At 43.6% G+C, this 21,842-nt stretch overlaps 1 long non-coding RNA gene across 1 annotated transcript; it reads left to right on the top strand.

Annotated features, from left to right (window-relative positions):
* Nucleotides 1–593: 593 nt before the first annotated feature.
* Nucleotides 594–20,712, top strand: LOC137437532 (uncharacterized). Its single transcript, XR_010986548.2, has 3 exons — nt 594–740; nt 17,494–17,557; nt 17,791–20,712. It is a non-coding gene; the product is annotated as an uncharacterized LOC137437532 (long non-coding RNA).
* Nucleotides 20,713–21,842: the final 1,130 nt, after the last annotated feature.

Genomic DNA, 21,842 nt, shown 5'->3' with positions numbered 1-21,842 from the left:
GATATCGACACGCGTAAACAGGCACATTATCGGACGACCGAACAAAAAACCCCCGAAGGACCCAACGGGCCCTGAGGGTATGGCGTCATGACGTCACGACCGCGTGGGGTACCCTGATTGGCTGGGCGTACCAAAAGGTAAACAAAATAGCTGCGTATGTGTTGCTCCTGCGGGTGTATTGGCGAGATGTCTTAAACGCCGATAGATTCCCTCCCTTTCCATCTCCTGCTTTATTCTGAATTACCCAGATATCACACCAAAGCCGGCCCGAAATTGTTTTTTTGTCGATCTCGACTAAACCTAACATGCGTACTCAGTTCAAGTATTAAGGACATAAGGGTTCTCATGTTTCTCTCTGAGATTAAATCGGTCATTGAACATCATGACGATGTAGTGCGCAGCTGACTAAAGGATCGTTAATTAGCAATAGGATAAAACAACAAAGACGAAAGCCTCTTAATTGTATCAAAGTAAAGATGAAGTATTTAAGTGACAAACAACGAATTTGGAATTATATTTATTGAACTTTGTTTTCTCCAGGAAGTTTAATTTTTTTTTAAGGAATAAACTACTTTGGCCAGTCAAGCCTGGGTTTGAAATTTGAATCCTAACCCGGCTATAAACTAATAAACTTTCATTCTATGTGTGTGTCGTCCCTCGGATGGATGTTAAACGGAGCGGCCAGCATTAGTTGGTGGATGTTTATGTTAAAGATTCTACGGTGTCCTTTGCGAAGATTGGTGAGCTATCGCCGGCATCATGAACAAATTCCAAACTCCTGCCCACTTAGTCGAGTATCTTGCCTCGGCAGCCTTATGTGCCCAACGATGTTAGAGGTGGATAAACAAACACCATGGTGGGAGATTTGTCTCTCATCCCGATATCCCAGGCATTTAATCTCAATCTGCTCCGACTTGATATCTATCCCTTCCTACTTCATCTCGATCACCTCTTACTTCTTCCCCATCTCACACTTCATCTATCTCCAAATTAATTTCCATCCCTTGTACGATGTACACGTACATTTGGTTATGTAGAGTAAATTGAAAGATTAATGACCGGTAAAGAAAGGGGAAAACCGACCGACTCCTCTCTGGCCTTGCCCCCCACCCCCCAGCTCTCTCTGGGCTCTGTCCCCCAAATATTCCTACAGGTCGCACAAGATCTGCCTGCAACCCTCTTATGGTTAAACCATAGATATATACGTATATATATAGATTGGCAGTGGGTCACGACAGGGCGAGATTTCCGGCCGCCATCTTGCCACAGGAAAGCTTTCAAGTTGCCATCTGTGGAATTCACTCGCGTCATCGTCATTTGCAAGTTATTGTTGATTAAATTGACTACAACTGGCGAACAAAGTATCAGGTTAGTGTCGTACATTGGATTAAAACACATTCAGTTGCCAGACTGATAATGTTGTAACTTTGGTGATATTTAACGCATCGTCTGCCTGTCTACACTAACACTGGTTCATAGTAGAATGTTAATTCTCTTAAATGTTCTGTCCATGAGGTACATGTACCTCCAAAATGCAGCTCTCCTAAATCATTGAATAAAGATAGGAGATTCTGGGGCACATTTGGGACTATCCATGACTCATGAGGAAACTTGGACATGTTCAGGAATTCTCATGGGGTTAGAATTCTCGACCGAGATCTTCAACACCAAGGGGTTGACTTATCCTGTATTCAATATTATTGCCAAGCAGTCAAAGGTAGGCCTATTATATTTATATAAGCATTATAAATATAAGCATTAACTTTTACATTGTGCTTGTTCTTTCTTCAAATATAGGAGGGAGTAGCCTAGGCTACAGTTAAGATGCCCAGGCAGTGTGCACATGCAAGATGCCGAAATATACAGAGGAAGGGGAATGGTCTGACATTTCATCTATAAGTTGAATACCACAATATTTCTTCTAATATATGACATGTATATCTCTTATTTGTGTTTACAGGGTAGTAGACCTAATAAAATCTGCCGGTTTGAGGTCTGCTTTCCATGCAGCTCAATCAGATTGAATTTAAACAATTAGCTATCTTATTTTCAGCTTCCCCACCAGTGAAGGGCATGAAGAAAGAAGAAGGAAATGGTGTATTCAGATGAAACGGGTAGAGGGGTGGAAGCCAAAGCCCTGGGATGTCGTGTCCTTTTTTTTTTTTTTTTTTTTTTTTTTTTGTATACTGAATCGAGGCTCGTGAAAGAGCTGACAACCACGAGGGAAAGACAGCACAGGGGGACCACGAGGGAAAGACAGCACAGGGGGACCACGAGGGAAAGACAGCACAGGGGGACCACGAGGGAAAGACAGCACAGGGGGACCACGATGGATAGTCAGGCGTGTGTGCAAAGCTGTGCAGTGCAACACTTGCAGACTTACTTTGTTCTCCGATTCGATGCCTCAGGATTATTCTCAGTCCTACCACCTGCTCAGGCTGAAGAACAATGGTGGTCTTATGATCCCATCACCAGGTGTGGTGAAGGTCTTGCACACTGCTGAGAAGGCCATCCAGAGCCTTATGGATGTGCACACAGTCAAACTCTGTACATTTCGGCAGGTTCTACTATGTGTGAAGGAAATGACAGCTTCAGAAGAACTCTTTGATATGGGCAATCATATCATTGAAACCCAATATGGCATAGATAATCACCTGTACGACCTGATAGGTATTCTCACCAATGCTTATTATGACCTGAGGCAGCACCACATTGCAAAGACCTACAATGTTAGGCGAATGGGGATGTCAATAAGACACGAGTCAACCAAGCTGGTGCTGTTCAAAGGCCAGTGATTGACAGGCATACCCAGTGTACATTTACTGTACACACACTCAGTGTACATATGTACATGTGTGATATCACTAACCCGTGCATTTGTGTTTTATTAAAATGTTGTTAACGTGTGATGTGGTTTTATTTCTTAGCTCTGTGTATATCCATGAATATATTACATGTAACAATCTTTGATTCTTTTTATTAAAATTGCGCAATGATAGTGGTGAAGGAGCTGCGCTCCAACGCGAGTCGAAAGAAGTGACGCGACCAAAGACGGAATTCGTCCGAGTTGCTTTATTGAAACAAAACAGCTCAGGTATTCTGACAAAAGCCCGTTTATCGGGCAGCAATATATAAACACATTTATGTCGGGAAGTTTGCCCGGCAAAAGCTATACCGGGCATGCCCGGGTGTCAAGGGCGAGCCTTGGAAAGGCGAGTCTGGACCTGCCCGGGCGTGTTTGGCTGCGGCCTGGAAAGTCGAGGCTGGGCGTGCCCGGGCGCTCTGGACGAGCACTGGAAAGGCGAGAGCGGGCATGCCCGGACGCTCTGGGCGAGCCCTGGAAAGGCGATAGCGGGCATGCCCGGACGCTCTGGGCGAGCCCTGGAAAGGCGATAGCGGGCATGCCCGGACGCTCTGGGCGAGCCCTGGAAAGGCGAGAGCGGGCATGCCCGGGAAAGACGAGACCGGGCGTGCCCGGGAGGTTCGGGCGTGCCTGGGAACAGTGAGTCCGGGCATGCCCGGGAGAGGCGCGTCTGGCCGTGTTCTGGCCGGTGCAAGGCGATTGTGTGCATCCAGCGGTAACCGCTACAGTGGCATCTTTAATTCAAACAAATATTTCTCCGTTAATATTTGCACAGGAAACCAACAAATGCTTGGCAGAGATTTGGCCACAGCTGCTGGTATTTTGTGTCGGTGTCTGCGTAAGTTTTCTGTTCATATCCCTTCAACTTTGCTTGGGAGAGCAGTTTTCGTTGGTGTTGCGAAGATTGCACCGTCGTTAACTAGTGTGATGTGCTGGTCTGCTGTTGCTGTGAGGCAGAGTTCAAACCGCAAGGAAAGTGTGGTGCATATAATGTAAGCCTATATATTTATTGCTATTTTCAACGCAAAAGTGGACAAGTACAAATGTTAAAGAAAGCAGTTAAATTCAATGATGACAGATCCACATTGTGCTTGTGAGTGACAACCTTCAACTCCTGCAAATAGCAAGTCAAACAATGAACGCCTTGACACTGTTACAATAATTAATATGTGAACATATTGTTCTCACACTGGGGCAAATAGTCCCAGACCCCTCGCTCAGTATAAGGTACTGTATTGTACAATATGATGAATTAATCCTTGTCCATGTATTTAAATGGTCTGTTTATTAGTCCCAAAATGGCTTCAGCTGCGGCTTTGGAGCATTGCAGTCTGGGTTTGAGATCATTATATTAATCCGTACACCAAGATTCATTTTCTGGTGATGTTTCGCTCAATTCTTTATCTTCCATGTTGTCGATATGTTTGTTGCCAGGACCAATATGCATGACTTTGCATTTATCCTTGTTGAATGGTCAACAAATCGCTGAACAAACAACAGGCCATATCCACAGGCTGATATAGAGTACCATCGCGAATCCTGAAACAAGAGCTGTCAGTGCCAGTCACGTCTTCCTTTTCCTCTCTCGAGCCCGTTACAAGAGTCTCCAAACATCTTTTGACTTCCCACTCCTTTCAAAATATAATTACAGCAAAGGCCTAAAGCACATTGTGATATTTGAAGCCTGGCCGACGTCAGACTTCATTAAGACGTGGCACCTACCACTGGCTACCAGCAGCGCAGATTGATGACAACGCCCAGTTATCCTGCGGCAAGATGGCGGACGCAAATCTCGCTCGGCCGCTTGCGCTTGGCCGGCAACTGCCAATCTATATATATATATCTATGGGTTAAACTGCCAAAATCAAGACTCTCTGCTCACCTTCACTCCTTCATTCCTCTTTTCTCCCGCCTCTGGAACAAACTCCCTCACTCTCTTCAATCCCACTCCACCCTCCAGGTCTTTAAAACAGCTGTTCACCACCATCTCTTATCTTCCCCCATCCGAAACCTTGATCTTTTCCACCCCTGCTAATTTCACCCCAAATCCACTTTTTTGAAATACCAACTTCTGTCCTGTAAGTCCTTGGTGTCCTTGTGTTTTATACTTCTCCCACCCCCCCCCCCCTCCCCACCCCCCCTTCCCACGCCTCCTCCCCCCAAGCCCTCTCCCTCCCACACATCTCCCTGCTCTCAAATGTTGTGTTTCTGTGCTTCCCCTTCTCTCCCCATCTTGTCTTCCGCCCCCTCTTTTTATATATTTTGTTTGTCTGGTTGATTTGTTTGTGAAATAAATGTTACCTCTTTCACGAGCCTCGATTCAGTATACAAAAGTGAAGGTCATTTTCCCCATCACTCACATCCTTGCCGTACCCCATTCGAACATTCCCACTTTTGTTATTTCCCACTTTTGTTTGTTATTTCAACATTCACACTTGGTGTATTTAATTGGTAGAAACGGGAATTCAGCATAAATATTCGGTGAGCAGATATCGCAGTGTGCAGCCGGTAACCATGGCAACATGAACATTGTTCCATTCCACCATCTTAGATTCCCAATCCATGCTTGTACATCCGAAGTACTGATTGGGAGTGACGGTAATCTTATGGAAGCTCGGCTAGCTGGGAAACGGATTTAGGCACTTTTTGGGCCTACCGCCTGATTCAAAGATCACCGAAGATCTCAGAGCATTTCATTCTGGTTCCCCATTTGATGATCCATAGATCAGTAGTTTCAGTTTCAGTTTTACTTTTCAACATTAGTTTCACTTTGGGATATCATTTTTGATTCGCAATTCTAACTTGTGATAGGACGTGAATGGTACACGAAAAAGGTCATGAAAAATTATTTTCAGGCGAATTTTTCTCAATTTTCTGATTGTTTTAAAGGGGTCTAAAGTGTCGTAATTGTCAAAAAAGGTGTAAAGGTCTGACGGCTCTAAAGCATCTCAGGTGTCTTCAGGGTCCTAAAGGGCATCTAAAGTGTTTAAAGGGTCTTCATTGGTTGAAAGTGTGTAAAGGTCTTAGGGGTAAAAAGGGTGTAAATAGGGTCTAAGGGTGAAATAGCAAAAGTAATGTAAAGTTTCCAATGGGTCTTAAAGTGTCCAAAGGGTCGAAGAAGGTATATAGGTCTCAAAAGGATCTAAATGGGTGTGAAGGGGTCTAAAGGGTCTTAACATGGCTATCGTGGGGTCTAAAGTGCACAAAGCCTGAAGGGTTTTAAAGGGTCTTTTAAGGGTATAAGTGGTGTAAGGGGTCTAAGGGTGTAAATGAGTGAAGTTGCAGTAAAGAAATTAACTCAGGAGTGCAACATGGCAATAAAGGGCCAAATTACCTTCTCGTCACTAATAAAACCCCTATTTTGGTGCATTGTGATTAAAATATGATCCTGGAAAATTTCGTTGTGATTAGCCATGGGGGCTAAACGCAATAAGATCACAAACAAACAAACATACTATATATACAAGTCAGGAGAGGACGATGGTTCACGAGCGAGCGGTATTCAATGACAAAGGACGGACTATAACCGAAACAGGCCCGGACTGGGGATCGGGGGCCCACGTGGCAGGTGTCGGCCCCCGACATGCGATGTACATGCCTATTTACAAAGGGCCCCAATGCGCTGCGTGCGCAGGCATTTAAGAGCCAGCTGTATGTAATTGTGTGTGGTGCTGGCCTGGAAATGTCAAAACGAAGGTTACTGACCTTGAAATGAGAGAAAATAATGTGTAATCAGTTATGAGGTTAGTTAGCTACACAATACCGAAAATTCGGTTCGATTCCGACAACTTTGAAAATTTGACCTTTGTGACCCTCAAAGGTCAAAGGTCGAAGATTCTGAAATTTGTTGGAAAACTTGTATTTCATGATGTATGTGATAATATAAGATCATGTATGACATTTCACCCTATCAGGAAGCGAACAATGTAATAAAACCATCAAAAATCGACTTTTATAAATTCCGTGACCTTGTGACCTTGACCTTGGGGCGAAAATGAAAAATCGAGCTCCGTGGTGCTAGACACATGACATTGGCCTAACCAAATACCGAAACCTCTGTCAGATTCCACCAACTCCCTCGGAGAAGATGTAGCTTGAACTCGATTACCCCCTAAAAAGACATATTTTTCGGGCGTCGCTCCACCCACAATGGGCGCAATACGCCCACTCTAGGCAGGACACAACTATATCATGATATCAACCTCCCACCCAAGTTTCATCAAGATCGGATGATATCATCGGGTAGTTATGCTGCGGACAGACAGATACACAGACAGACACACACCCATGACGAATATAGTGGTCACACTGATAACTCGTGAACCAATATTGTAACGTTTGTGGGGAGTAGGCAATGATTACCTTAGTCCAGGTAGAAGTGTATAGATTACCATGCTCTGACTATCGTGAAGAAGAAGAACCCCCATGTACATAGGTAGGAAATTCGTTTAGACCGGATGTCGTGTACGAGCGTATCTTCCTTCCCATCACGAGGGGTGGGGTTATGTTAATTAGTTAGGAATTGAATGAATATATAAATGATTGTTTTAAGGCCACTTTTCCCCGCTAGAGCAGGGGTTAGCCTTGCGGGCTACATGACAATCATGGTTCCCTGTTTGAGGCAATGTTTATATGGCCGGATGCCCTTCCTGACACCAACTCTTAGTCATCTCTTACGATGCGCAAGGATACGGTGTACCTATTCTAAATCGGGGTACACACCGGGATCATTCATCCCAGCAATCTGGTACTCAATTTGCCGACCTCGGAAGGATGACAGGCTGAGTCAACCCCCCCCCCCCCCCCCCCCCCCCGGCGTTAATTCAGCGATCGGCTGGCATTCGAACTCAGGATCCGAGGATCCCAAACCGGCACTCTAACCGCTAAGCCAACACCAGGCTTAAGCCAACTTAAGCTTAAGCTAAGCCAACACCAGATTATGGGTAATTAATCCCCTGTATGTAATGGCCTCTGTTATTTTTCCTCTGTTCCTTATGACAATGCAGCACACACACAAAGCCAGGCAATTGCGCATTAAAAGACACTAAATAAAAGCTAACCGGAAACAAGACATTCAACTACCGCTGGCACTGCCAGCCGCCACATCACCACATCAAGCAGGCAGGTCCGGGAGGCCACACCCCGGAGAGCAATGATTGGTGAGATTTGTTGAGCAACGAAGAGAGGGACTGGCTGATAGGAGCAGGCACAGGGCAGGCACTGGCGGCATCGGATGACGTCAGAGCCTTGAATACAAAGGAGTTTGAGGGCCGACATTTTCTCTCTCTGCTTCGCGATTTCATAAAGAATGGTTGAATATTTTCTCTTGGCTTTCTCTCTGCTTCGGGATCCGGACGTGAACGGTTGCCGATAAGCCCTCTTGGATGTGAACTTTGATAGCGAATGGTCGAGGTTTAATATCGCTTGCAATGGAACATTGGTGCTGTGCAGTCGCGATTGTGCTCTCGCATGAGGGCCGTCTTGACGACCATGTGAACATTTTATAGCGCTCTTGCGCTGGGGACATTGGAGGTCTCGACAATCGTGAGGAGCGTGGCTGGAGCGTCCGAGTGCGCTCGGCCTGCTCGCTTCACGCACGGAGCCAGGAGTGAGCGGACTGCGCACGGAGGCCCAGTTCCTGCTCGCGGACTGGGCGGCAGGGTGTTTTGCCACGCGTGGACGGAGGGCCTGTGACGATTCCGGACGAACAAGGGGACCAGAGCTAAGTCACAATTACGCATTATTTTCACCAGTTATTTTTCCCCTTGTGTGTATACGAGTCTGTATGGGGGCGCTCCATTTAGTAATTTTAGTTTTGTCCTGCATTATTTGGTTACCGCCATTTCTTCAATAAAGCCGGTATTTTTGTACATTTTAATCCGTGTCGGTTTGAGTTGATTGGCTAACCCCCGCTCTAGCAGGGAAAATGGCCTTAAAATGCATGTTGTGTGTTGTTGTTGGTTTGAGTTGATTGTCGCAGGTGCGAAACGTCTGGTGGAAGCCGTCCAGGTAAGTTTGTCATTCTCCTTTCCTTCGCCTGTAAAGAACACAACATTTTTGACTGAACGCCATGGAGTGTAAGCTCGTGATCGGCTATCCGTTTCCTTGGGGGATTTTAATCCCCAGGAACAGGACAATATATATATATATGTATATAATATATATATTATGTACTCCTTTTGACAACCTCAGACAGACGACAGGCTTAGTCAACACACCTGGTGTTATTTTACGGCATCACAGGGGTTCAAACTTGACTTTTGAGCCAACACTAGGCTTCACATTCCCACTTATAGTATAATACAGAGCTACGAGAAAAATGGTTTCACAGGAAACAATAAATGTGATTGTTTTTCCACTCGAAGGAGATTTTCCACTTGAAGGAGACATGGATGTTAGTGAAAAGGGAAGCCAAGCAATCACATCTTGGAGATCCGAATTTCTTCAAGCATTCAGGATAGATGTCATAAATCCCTGCTGATTTTCTTGCTTTGGTGGAGGAAAGGCCAGTGTCAATGTCAGCCCAGGTGTTGGGGGAAGAAAGCAGGGATATGAGATGATGAAATGGTCTTGGAGAGTTCCTTATGGACTTCACGGCAAGCCTCATTAGTTGAGGCAATTTTAGAGTCGAGGAGCAGCCGCAAAACAACAGCATTAGCTGATACTTTGGGAGGTTGATGTGGAGCAGGTGAGGCAGCTCCAAGATGCCTCAGTAGGTTCAATGCCTTTCTACTTGAACGAGTGAAATAAAGCTCCTCAACAATCTCCTGCCATCTTTGTCATCTGGCCATGTCCAGAGCTTCCATGAGCTCATATGCACCATCTGGATCCGCAGAAGGTTCATACTGTTGTAGGATTTGGTCAATTTCTGGCAAACACAAGGTTTGAAAACCACGTGGGATGTTGTTTTTGCCTGCATCTATCAGGATCTTGCAGAAAATGCTATAGATCTTCAGTACAGGTATGAGGCTGGTGATCTGCTTCTCAATTTCTGTTGAAAACACCTCCCAGTGGGCTTTCCAAAAATTCCAGCAGGGCTTAGGTTTGGATGTAATTAAGGGAACCTCTATTCTAATGTGGATTAATGCTGGTCAGTGTTGGCTGTGTGGAAGGATCTATGAGATGTGTGAAGCGGATGCCCATTTCCATCCCTGGAGACAAAATGAAGGTCTGGATTGTAGTACTTCTTCCACCTGCGTGAATGGAAAGTGACTGGTTGCTCGGCATCGTGCAGGAGATAGCAATCACCGGTGGAGGCCCAAGCCACCAGTTGGTCACCTACCTCATTATCTGAAGTACGTATATCCACATGAGGAGTGATGGCTGTTTAAACCAGCATGAACTACAGAATGAGCCTGCAAGAGTAAAGTGCATCCAATACGGCACTTTCACACTGTCATAATCATGTAGTCTGCCCAAAAAATGCTTGATGCGCATCCACAGAAACTTTAGGAAGCTGAAGAGATCAGATGAAATAAAATGTATTATGTGTCTGGGATAAGGAGTGTCACTTAGAATGGCTCACCAAGCTTCTGAAAGATACTTGGAAAAGTGCCTGAGAGAAAGAGCTTTTCCTCTGCACAAAAAGTGACATGGCGAACCTTCTCAGCTCGCTGAACGGGCACCTACTTGTACTGCAAACTCCCAACCAGGTGGGTTGGTTTAAGTGAAGTGGAGGGACGTGTGCTGCATAACTCCCCGATGGATCGCTCCCAGTGAATATACTATGCAACTGGATTAGGTTCTTCTGGACACTGATGGGAAGAACACAGCCGGGGTTTGTTTGTGAATGTACAAGGTAAGTTTAAAGTGATCATTTTTATTAAGCAGCTATTAATTTATTATTTGCTTTGTTATGGGGCCACAAGATAAATTATACTAGATTTTTGCATCTGTTGGTAAAAGTTGAAGCGTCCGTTTGTGCGTGTATATATATAGACTTGGCATTTAATATGGAATTTTTTTTTTTCTAGACTTGGGTTTACTTTCTGCACTCAGTATATCAATCTGGTGAGTTTCTTTTACCCTTCGGTGATGTCTTTGTTGAAAGAACCATGTCACCGATTGCCTTTCGCAGCAAGAAGTCAATAACAGGATTATATCACAGGTGGCATGACAAAATGTAAGGACAAGTACATTTGACGATTGGCTTCACAATCGGGTATATAAGGGTTGTTGCGTTCTGCATTAGTGGAAAACAACTGCTGCACGTCTACAAAAGTTATTGCCGCTTCCTCTGGAGATGGTCCGTCAACTTGACAATGCTGTTTGTCATGGAGTGGTGGCTTTACGAAATTCTGGCATGAAAGAGCGTGCTATTGCTCGGCAGTATGGCATCACTCAAGGTCAGGTGTCAAAGATCCTGAAACGAAATGCTCAGAGGGGTGTCCCTACTCCAATACCGAGGCCAGGACGTCCACGCAGAACCACAAGGAGAGATGATCGCCAGCTGCACCGGTTAGTCTGCAATGGCTGTACCAAGTCAGCTAATCGGCTTAGGGCTGAGTGGCAGCAACTGACAAATGTGCCTGTCAACCAACGACTGGTTCAAGCAGGCTATTGTGCCAGGCGTCCACTGAGAAAGCCATGCCTGACCAGACAACACAGCCAGCGCCGATTGCAGTGGGCCAGAGAGCACCGTCAATGGCAGCAAGGACACTGGAATCACGTGACCTTCAGTGACGTCTAGATTTCTGGTCTATCGTCAAGATGGCCGCGTCCGAGTGCACAGACAAGTGCATGAAGCCCACAACGAAGAGTGTGTAGTGCCAAGAGTCCAAGCTGGAGGTGGTGGGGTGACCGTTTGTGCTGCTTTTCATGCAGGGGCAAAACTGACCTGGTTGTTCTGAATGGAAACCTGAACCAGTTCAAGTACAGGGTCATTCTGGAAGAAACATTGCTTCCATTTGCTCATGCAGCCTTTCGAGGAAACTTTGTCTTCCAAGATGACAATGCACGGCCTCATCGTGCTCGCATGATCCAACACTTTCTTGCTGACCGTGGTGTAGAGCATATGGAGTGGCCTGCCATGTCCCCGGATATGAATCCGATGGAGAACTTGTGGGCAGAATTAACGTGTCAAATCGACAACTTGGACCAGCAGCCTACCTCTGTGCGTGAATTGCAGCAGGCTCTTGTCACTGCATGGCAAGCGATTCCTGTCCAAACCTTGGCAAATCTCGTGAACAGCATGCCTCGACGTGTGCGTGCTCTCCTGAATGCTCGAGTGGGTTACACGAAGTACTGAACTGTAATTTTACTGTCCGTAATCCCAGTCATAATTTAGCTTTTGTTTTTGTTGAAATTTTTTTTGGCTAATGTGAAAAATAGAGATACTTCTGGAAAACGTACAGAAGTTTAACACAGTTCTGTCCATGAATTGAGTTCGATATCAGTTTACATCACTTTCAAGGATCAATTTATTTGCTTCGAAATGTGAAATGTGGTTTTTGTTTCTTTTAAAGGTCACATTAACAAAATCTAGAATAATTTCAACATAATTCCAATGAACTTTTGGTTCTAAGTCATCTTGAAAAGTAAGTTCACCCCCACAAAAAAAATATTCCATATTAAATGCCAAGTCTGTATATGTCATATCCATATATATCATATATGCCATGTATGTCATATCCACTGCCGACACTAGAATGTACAGTCGTAGCCAAAAATATTTGCACCCTTGCAATTTTTTCAAATAATGCACCATTTCTTCCAGAAATCTGTTGAAATTAAAAAATATTTTAGTATCCGCATATGTATTTCTTTGGTTTGCAGTGGAATAAAACAAAAAAAGCTGAAAAAAATACTAAATCTTAGCTTATTCCACACGGAAATCCTAAAATGGCCCGGACATTATTATTGGCACCTTTTAAAAGTTGTTAGAAATAATTAGATTTCAAGCAGGTGATTTCCCTTTACTTTTTAATTGAAATCACCTGTGGTGAGTTGCAGGTGCCTGCAGTATAAAAATCACTCATTCAACCAGTTGGAATAGAGAAAAGGAGACATTCTGCTGTTTTGTGTCACTGTGTGTACCGCAATGAGCATGGAGAAAAGAAAGAAAACCAGAGAATTGTCTGAGGAGGTCAGACACAAGATTGTAGCCAAGCACGGACAATCTCAAGGCTACAAGTCTGTCGCCAGAGACCTTGATGTTCCTGTGTCCACCATATGCAATGTTATCAGGAAGTTTAAAGCCCATGGCACTGTGGCCAACCTCCCTGGATGTGGCCGCAAGAGAAAACTTCATCGAAGATTGCAGCGAAGGATTGTTCGAACGGTGGAGAAAGCACCTCGATCAACTGCCGAACAGATTCAAGCTGACCTTCAGATACAAGGTACGACAGTTTCAACTCGCACCAGCCGTCGCCAACTCAATGAAATGGAGTTATATGGTAGGAGACCCAGGAGGACCCCACTGCTGAGAGAGACATAAGAAAGCCCGACTGGAATTTGACAAAACACACCTGAGTAAGCCAAAATACTTCTGGGAGAATGTCCTCTGGACAGATGAGACTAAATTTGAGCTTTTTAGTATCGCACATCATCTCTATGTTCATAGAAAAGAAAATGAAGCCTTCAACGAAAAGAACACCTTCCCTACAGTCAAACATGGAGGAGGTTCAGTGATGTTATGGGGTTGCTGTGCTGCCTCCGGCACTGGGTGCCTTGAATGTGTGCATGGCATCATTAAATCAGGAGATTACCAAGGCATTTTGGAGCACAATGTTCAACCCAGTGTCAGAAAGGTGGGTCTCTGTCGAAGGTCATGGGTCTTGCAGCAGGACAATGACCCCAAACACACTTCAAAAAGCACCCAGGAATGGTTCAAGACAAAACGCTAGACTGTTCTGAAGTGGCCAGCAATGAGTCCAGATCTAAAACCCATTGAACACCTGTGGGGAGATCTGAAAACAGCAGTTGGGAGAAGGCACCATTAAAAGCTGGGAGAACTGGAGCAGTTTTACCAAGAAGAGTGGATCACACTGCCAGTAGAGAGGTGCAGGAAGCTCATTCATGGCTATAGGAAGCGCTTCAATGCAGTTATGTGTTGTTGAATTGTTAGTTGAAGTTGTGCTTGACTGTAGTTATCGTTGTAGTTGAAGCACTTGACTGTAGTTGGCGGTGATGCAGTTGTCCAAAGGCTGTGCTACCAAATATTAAGCCAAGGGTGTCAATGCCATTTCTTTTTATTTCCAGATTTAAAAGGATATATTAAGTTCTCAATCAAAAACAAAGGTTCTGTAATATTAACAGTGAAATAAAGAATTGTGGAGACCAAATACATATGTTAATTTCAACTTATTTTTTTAGGAATCCTGGTGTTGGCTTTGTGGTTAGGGTGCAGGCTTGGGATCCTCGGATCCTGAGTTTGAATCCCAGTCGATCGCTGAATTAACACCAGGGGGGTTGACTCAGCCTGTCATCCTTTGTCATCCAGGGTCGTGCAAATTGAGTACCAGCTTGCTGGGATGACTGATCCCGGTGTGTACCCCGGCTTAGAATAGGTACACCGTATCCCTATGCATCGTAAGAGGTGACCAAGGAAGGGTTGGCGTGAGGAAGGTCATCTGGCCATAAAAACATTGCCTCAAACAGGGAACCATGATTGTTATCGGGCCCGCAAGGAAAATGGCCTTAAAACGATCATTCATTCATTCAACTTATTTTTCGAGAAAATTGGGAGTTATTTGAAAAAAGTGCAAAGGTGCCAAATTTTTGGGCCACGACTGTGCTAACAGTAAATGGTACGAACCAGTCAACTCTCGTCCATAGATATTTCCGTGAGTCCGACTTGCATTCAGGAACACAACAATTATTGTTAACACTTTTTGAAATCCCCACTATTTTGTCCAAAATGCTAAAAAATATGTTAAAAGGACAATTATTTCAATCACGGGTTTCGAGCTAGTAACAGCAGGTTAAAAGTGCCTGGCGGGCCGATCCGAATCACTGCAAACACAACCAGCGCATGCACAAAAGGCCTCATTGAGCATTCATAGTCATTTTGAAAGTCGCATGTTAGGTCCAGGCTAGATCGATTGAGATGAATCAGAGGAACGATTCAAAAATGACTCATTTCGGATTTGTGCCTGCAACAACACCAAATGTGGAGAGTGGGGCAGAAAGTCGAGGGAGAGTGGTCCTGATGCAGAAAAAGGACAAGTTGAGGTGGATAGAGAGGGGAGTGTACTCGTGTGTTTGGCCGGCACATCAGTGAGCTCGGCTGGTGCCTCTACCAGTGACGTTACGGTTACTTTAAAATCATCCATTTTATATCAGCAAAGTCCAAAATAAAGGATATTAGAGCGAAAAAACTAAAATGGCACTCGGTGGAGTGCATACCTCTGCCAGGCTGAACAGTTTATGTTTTGTATTCCACTGATAGGGCGGATCTGGATTGGCACCTGAATCAAAATCGAATTGTTTTGTTCTTGTTGCCTCACCTACTCATCCACCAAGTTTTGTTACAATCTGTGCACAACTCTTTGAGATATTGTGCTATATATCGTTTTGGCCTGAGCTCTGAGGTGTGAAGAATCACATCCATTTCATTACGATTGTACCATATCCTGATGCTGTGTGGATTTTGCTTCCCCGCTGATGGACCTCTGGCAGCTTGTAACTGTTGCTGCGATTTTACCTGAGGAAGTAATATAATGCCACAATCTATCTATCTGGGTTCATCCCAACATCTTTCTAGGGCTAGGAGCTAGGGCTAAGAGTTAGGGCTAAGAGTTAGGGTGAAGAGTTCGGGCTAAGAGTTAGCGCTAGGAGCTAGGGCTAAGAGTTAGGGCTAGAAGTTAGGGTGAAGAGTTAGGGCTAAGAGTTAGGACTAGGAGTTAGGGCTAGGAGTTAGAGCTAGGAGCTCGAGCTAAGAGTTAGGGCTAAGAGTTAGGGCTAGTAGAAGCTAGGGCTAAGAGTTAGGCCTAGGAGTTAGGGCTAGGAGCTAGGGCTAAGAGTTAGGGCTAGGAGGTAGCGCTAAGAGTTAGGGCTAAGAGTTAGGGCTAAGAGTTAGGGCTAGGAGCTAGGGCTAGGAGTTAGGGTTAAGGGTTAGGACTAGGAGTTAGAGCTAGGAGCTAGGGCTAGGAGTTAGGGCTAGGAGCTAGGGCTAAGAGCTAGGAGTTATGGCTAGGAGTTAGGGCTAGGAGCTAGGGCAAGGCATTAGGGCTAGGAGTTATGGCTAGGAGTTAGGGCGAGGAGTTAAGGGAACGAGTTAGAAGTTATGGAACTTTGTTTCTTTCAAATTTCTTTCTACTTTTTCACATTTCTTCTTATTCATTCCAATTTTTGCTTGTTCTCTCTTTCTTCATCTATCTGTCCAAGGAGAAGTGAATTCTTGCAGAGATTTTTCTGGAAGGTTCACTTGGCTGTGTCTGGATGGGTTTGAGGTTTGTGGAGTAGCGGCTGAAACCCGAATCCTATTCAGGTGCCTCCAGATGACTCCATCTTTGCTCTTTGATTATTCGGGTTCCTTCTGACGACTCCAATGTAGTATTTCGTTTTCCATTTCATTTCGAAAATTCTAGTATCGGGATCCGGATCTTCACCAAAATCGAATCAATTCGTCCTCGTCACAGACCAAACCTGCCCACCAAGTATCGGCCGAGTCCGTCCGTAACTTTTTGAGATATCCTGCTCACAGACAGACAGACAGACAGACAGACAGACAGGGGGTGAAAACAACTACCGTCCACCTTCGGTGGCAGAGGTAATAAAGTCTCATTTTGGTGAAATAATACTTTATGTTACCATAAGTAAATGAATACAAAATTGTAACAGATCACACAATAATTACATTTGCTGTGCAGAACCTTTTCTCTGTGCACCGCACAGGTCATTTTAAATGATTTGCACAACTCAAAACTACTCGACTCCATTCCAATCGTATAAAAATACATAATAGGCTTTAAAAAAATACTTTACGGATATCAAAGTAACATTTGTCTGCATTTGTGTAACCACCAATCTCGAGTATTAAAACAAAAGTAACTGCATTAAAAACTAAAAACGAAAGCACAACAATCCACCACCATGACTTGTATATCATTTATACGTAGCAAAGTTTCCATTCGCTCTTGTGGCCAAAAATTTCATATCATCAAATAAATTATTTCCACAAACAGGTTGTCGTGAGAGGACCGCTGAGCGGATGGTAAGTGGGGCACAGGACGATGAAAACCACCGACACGAGATTGTGGGGGATGTGGGCAACTATGTACAGAGTTTCGTTGAAGTTTCTCAACATACCTCGATGAAAAGCATTAAACATAAACGACATAGCATGAGGTATCGATCTGATCTCGTGGAGTCCATGTTAACTTAAAAATAGTCAAAGTTTAAAAAAAAGTTTAAACAACCTCGGAGAATTTTCTTGATTTTGTTTTTGTGGGTCCATAACGAGGCCACGTGACACTTGACATGTTCCAAAACATGGCTGGATGTTTAGTAATTTGATTAGTCTGTTTTGTTTGACTATTGCTTACAAGTTTTAGGATGACGACTCCTCGTGCAGTATTGAACCAAATAGCAATCAAATACCACTCCTCAAGTCTGTGGATAACGTCCTTGAACATCTTGGTTAGGGGCATGAATGTCCACACAGTAACACAATACTTTGCCACATTTAGGCCAGAAGTTTGAAGAAAACAACACTCACTCTGCATGATATTGAGATGAAGACACAGCTGAAAGGTGAGCTCATCTCTGAAGACGTGGGTTGCAATCTCGCTGAACATAGCAGTAGAAAGTACAATATTTGGATTACAAGCTTCTGGAAATTGAGCTATTCTCAGGACTTACCCTGTCATAATCAGAATATCAGTAGAGATCCAACTGAATAGTTGATGAGTTTCAACGAACGTCATCTGCATACCCTACGCTAATTGTGTGTGTGTGTGTGTATGTGTGTGTGTGTGTGTGCACAGATTGAACTTCCTAACGTGACGAGGAAGCAAGGCACAGATTGAGTCTCACCCCAGCAATTGCTGCACAACCTGTTGTATATACATATATATATATATATTAACAAAGCCTCCCTCCCCTCCCCCCCCTCCCCCCACCCCAAAAAGCAAAAAACAAAAGCAAAACGAACAAGCAAACACCACCAACAACAACAACAACAACAACAACAATATATATATATATATATTTATATATATACACAGTATGCAGTGCCCTCAGGAAGTATTCGCACCCGTTGACTTTTTCACATTTTGTTGTGTTACAGCATGAATTTTTAATGGCTTTAATTGAGATTTTGTATCACTGATCGACACATAATACCCCATAATGTCAAAGTGGATTTTTTATTTTCAGAAATTATGACAAATTCATTAAAAGTGAAAATCTCTAATGTCTTGAGTCAATAAGTATTCCACCCCTTTGCTCTGACACTCCAAATTGAGCTCAGGTGCATCCAATGTCCTTTGATTATCCTTGAGATGTCTCTACAACTTGATTGGAGTCCATCTGTGGCCAATTCAATTGATTTAACTTCATTTGGAAACAAACACCTTTCTAGATGAGGTCCCACAGTTGACATTGCATGTCAGAGCATAATCTCTACCATGAAGTCCAAGGAACTGTCTGTAGAATCCGAGATATAATTGTGAGGAGTATATATCTGGGGAGGGGCATAAAACAATTTCAAGAGTGTTCAAAATTCTCAGGAGCACAGTGAGCTCCATCTTTATGAAATGGAAAGATTATGGAACTACCCAGACTCTTCCTAGAGCTGGCCATCCGACCAAGCTGACGAACCGGGAAAGAATGACCTTGGTAAGGGAAGTGATCAAGAACCCAATGATTACTCTGACAGAACTACAGAGTTTCTTGGTTGAGATGGAAGAACCGCTGGAAGGACAAGGGTCTCTGCAGCACTTCACAAATCAATGCTTTATGGGAGAGTGGCCAGATGGAAGCCACTGAGAAAAAGGCACATGACAGCACACCTGGAGTTTGCAAAAAGGCACATGACAGCACACCTGGAGTTTGCAAAAAGGCATGTGAAAGACTCAGAGCATGACACAATGACACGAAAATTGAACTCTTTAGCCTGAATGCAAAGCACCATGTCTGGTGGAAACGTAGTACATTTCATCACCCATCTGACACCATCTCTTCCGTGAAGGATGGTGGTGGCAGCATCATGCTATGGGGATGCTCTTCAGTGGCAGGGACTTGGAGACTTGTAAGGATAGAGTTAACCATGAATGGAGCCAAATACATACAAATGCTTGAGGAGAACCTGCTTCAGAGTGCAAAGGACGTTAGACTGTCGCGAAGATTTACATTACAACACGACAATGACCCCAAGCACACAGCCAAAGCAACACTGGAATGGCTTCAGAACAAGAATGTGAAAGTCCTTGAGTGGCACAGCCAAAGCCCAGACTTGAATCTCATTGATAATCCGTGGAAAGACTTGCAGATTGCTTCACCGATGCTCCCCATCCAACTTGACAGAGCTTGAGCAGACCTGCAAGGAAGAATGGGAGAAACTCCCGAAATCCAGATGTGCAAAGCTGATACAGATATACCCAAGAATACGCGAAGCTGTAATTGCTGCCAAAGAGGCTTCTACGAAGTATTGACTAAGGGGGTTGAATACCAATGTAAATTACATATTTCTGTATTTCATTTTTTATTATTTTGTAAAAGTTTCCAAAATTTCAGTGACATTTTTTTCATTTTTTAGATCAGTGACAAAATTAATCTCAATTTAACTAATTTTAAATTCAGGCTGTAACACAACAAAATGTGAAAAAAGTCAAGGGGTGTGAATACTTTCTGAAGGCAGTGTATATAAATTATCGTGCGCACGCACACACACACACACACTCACACACACCAATTGCAATGTTATGCTCTGAATTTGCGAATATAGTAAGCAAATCTTTGAAAATGTTCTTCTTCAGACAGATCTTCAAACACAACGCACAAAACCAGTTGTGAGTCCATGCAGAGCAGCCTGACGCATGTTAGAGAGGGCGAAAGTTAAATGGACACAGAGAGAGAGACAGAGAGAGGGTGAATTGATCGTCATTGTCTCGTTAGTGCAATAAAGGAATGCGCATTTCCAGAACTATAACAGAATGAACCAAGAAAGTCACGGATGTATCGACCAAAAATCCCTCCACAAAGACCCGCCACAATAAGATGTTTATTATTTATTATTATTATCACAAATCGGGTATAATAATTGGACGTCAACGCCCATTTATGGTCGAACTCTAAATGAGCGTAACACTTTGTTTATAAAACTTTATCATAATGAATGAATCAAAATGACTGAACAAGTGAACATTCATCCTATCGTTTTGAGGAACATGGGGAAAGACCATGCAGTGAATCATGGATCATATGTAAAGGACACAACCTAAAAAGAAGATAATAATGATAATAAAGGATAATCAAACTACGGGTGTATATTGGATATGAGAGCAGGAACGTGAAGTGAAGTGGAAAAATGAAATCAATAATGATCAAAACTAGCAATTCGGAGTTTTTGAAAAATCTATTGTTTGCTTGACATTAAATCGAATGATGTAAAGATTCATTCAGTGGCACGATAATCGTCTTCTGCTTCTTCTAACCTACTGTGGTGTCTAGTGTATGACTGGTGTGAACTGCAGAGCACTGCGTTGCTGGCAAACTTTGTTTTATAAATAATGATCGATTGAGCTGGAATAAAATCATGAAATGAGTCATGATGATGAATCATGAATGAATGAAGCATGAATCATTCATTCATGATCTGCAATGAATTTCATTTCATGAAAATTTCATTTCATTCATGAAATGAACGAATAAAATCAGGAAATCATGAAATAAAATGATGAAAATTGCTTCCGTGCAGCTAACACACACGCGCACGCACACACACACACACACACACACACACACACACACACACACACACACACACACACACACACACACACACCTTTTTCTGGTGAAGATACACCATAAAAGTTGACATGATAAAGACCAAATATCTGTCACTACTTCACCATAAAGCCACACGCACCCAACCGAAACAAATTGAAATTCACAAGAGACACTCATACATGAAACAGAAGATAATCTCAACACAGGTGATCAAGTAACATGAACTTAAAAACCAAACAAAACCATGTTTTGCCTCTAGAACAAAGTACTGCATCATGATTTTGACGGTATCTCAATGCTTCTGCTCGTCTCCTCTTCTTTCATCTTGAAGGATAAAAAATAATATTTCCGTGGATACAAATATAAAGTGTATTGACTTAAAATTGTTGGATTTCATTTGGACGGACCACTTCAAGAATAACTAAAACCAATTATTCCTGGTTAGTGTATATAACTGATAAATACACTTTGGTACATCGTATTGGGGCTGGCGGGATGGCCGAGAGGTACTCCCTCTCACCTTTAAGCTGTCTCGCCTGGATTAGAATCCGACCCCAGCTATAAACTGCCATCCTGGTGATTCATCGATGTGTGTGCCATTCCTGGGATGGACGTTAAACTGGGCGACCCACCTGCCGATATGAATTGGTCGATGTTAAGAATCCCATGGAGCCCTGCGCGAAGACTCGGTGATCTTTCACCAGAACCCTGAACAACTTCCAAATTCTTATCCTGACAACTGCTGGGAAGGCAATGGCAAACCACCCAGCTTAACCCTTGCAGACACTGCTCCGGCAGTACTGAACCTACCTCTGGGCAGAATACCACAATACGAATACATCATCGTATGGCATTACAAGTTAGTGTTCTATTGAAGATGTCTGTCTCGATTGAATGAATCTATAATATCTTTTTTATTGCATCCCTTCTGTGGCTATCCTATCCATCCTCAGCCCTGGTACACAGAATCCCATGATAAGGTTGTTGCCGTCAAACAGAATGAACAACTAGTCTTGCTGCTCAGAGGATAGTGTTGCTCTTTTGCTGTGACGAGAAAGGTTAATGACCCAAAAATCAGCTTCTTGCT

The sequence above is a fragment of the Myxine glutinosa genome, chromosome 12, assembly GCF_964187855.1.
Source record: "Myxine glutinosa chromosome 12, kmMyxGlut1.1, whole genome shotgun sequence".
In the NCBI taxonomy this organism is placed as follows: Eukaryota; Metazoa; Chordata; class Myxini; order Myxiniformes; family Myxinidae; genus Myxine; species Myxine glutinosa.
This window is presented reverse-complemented; position numbering and strand designations above follow the sequence as displayed.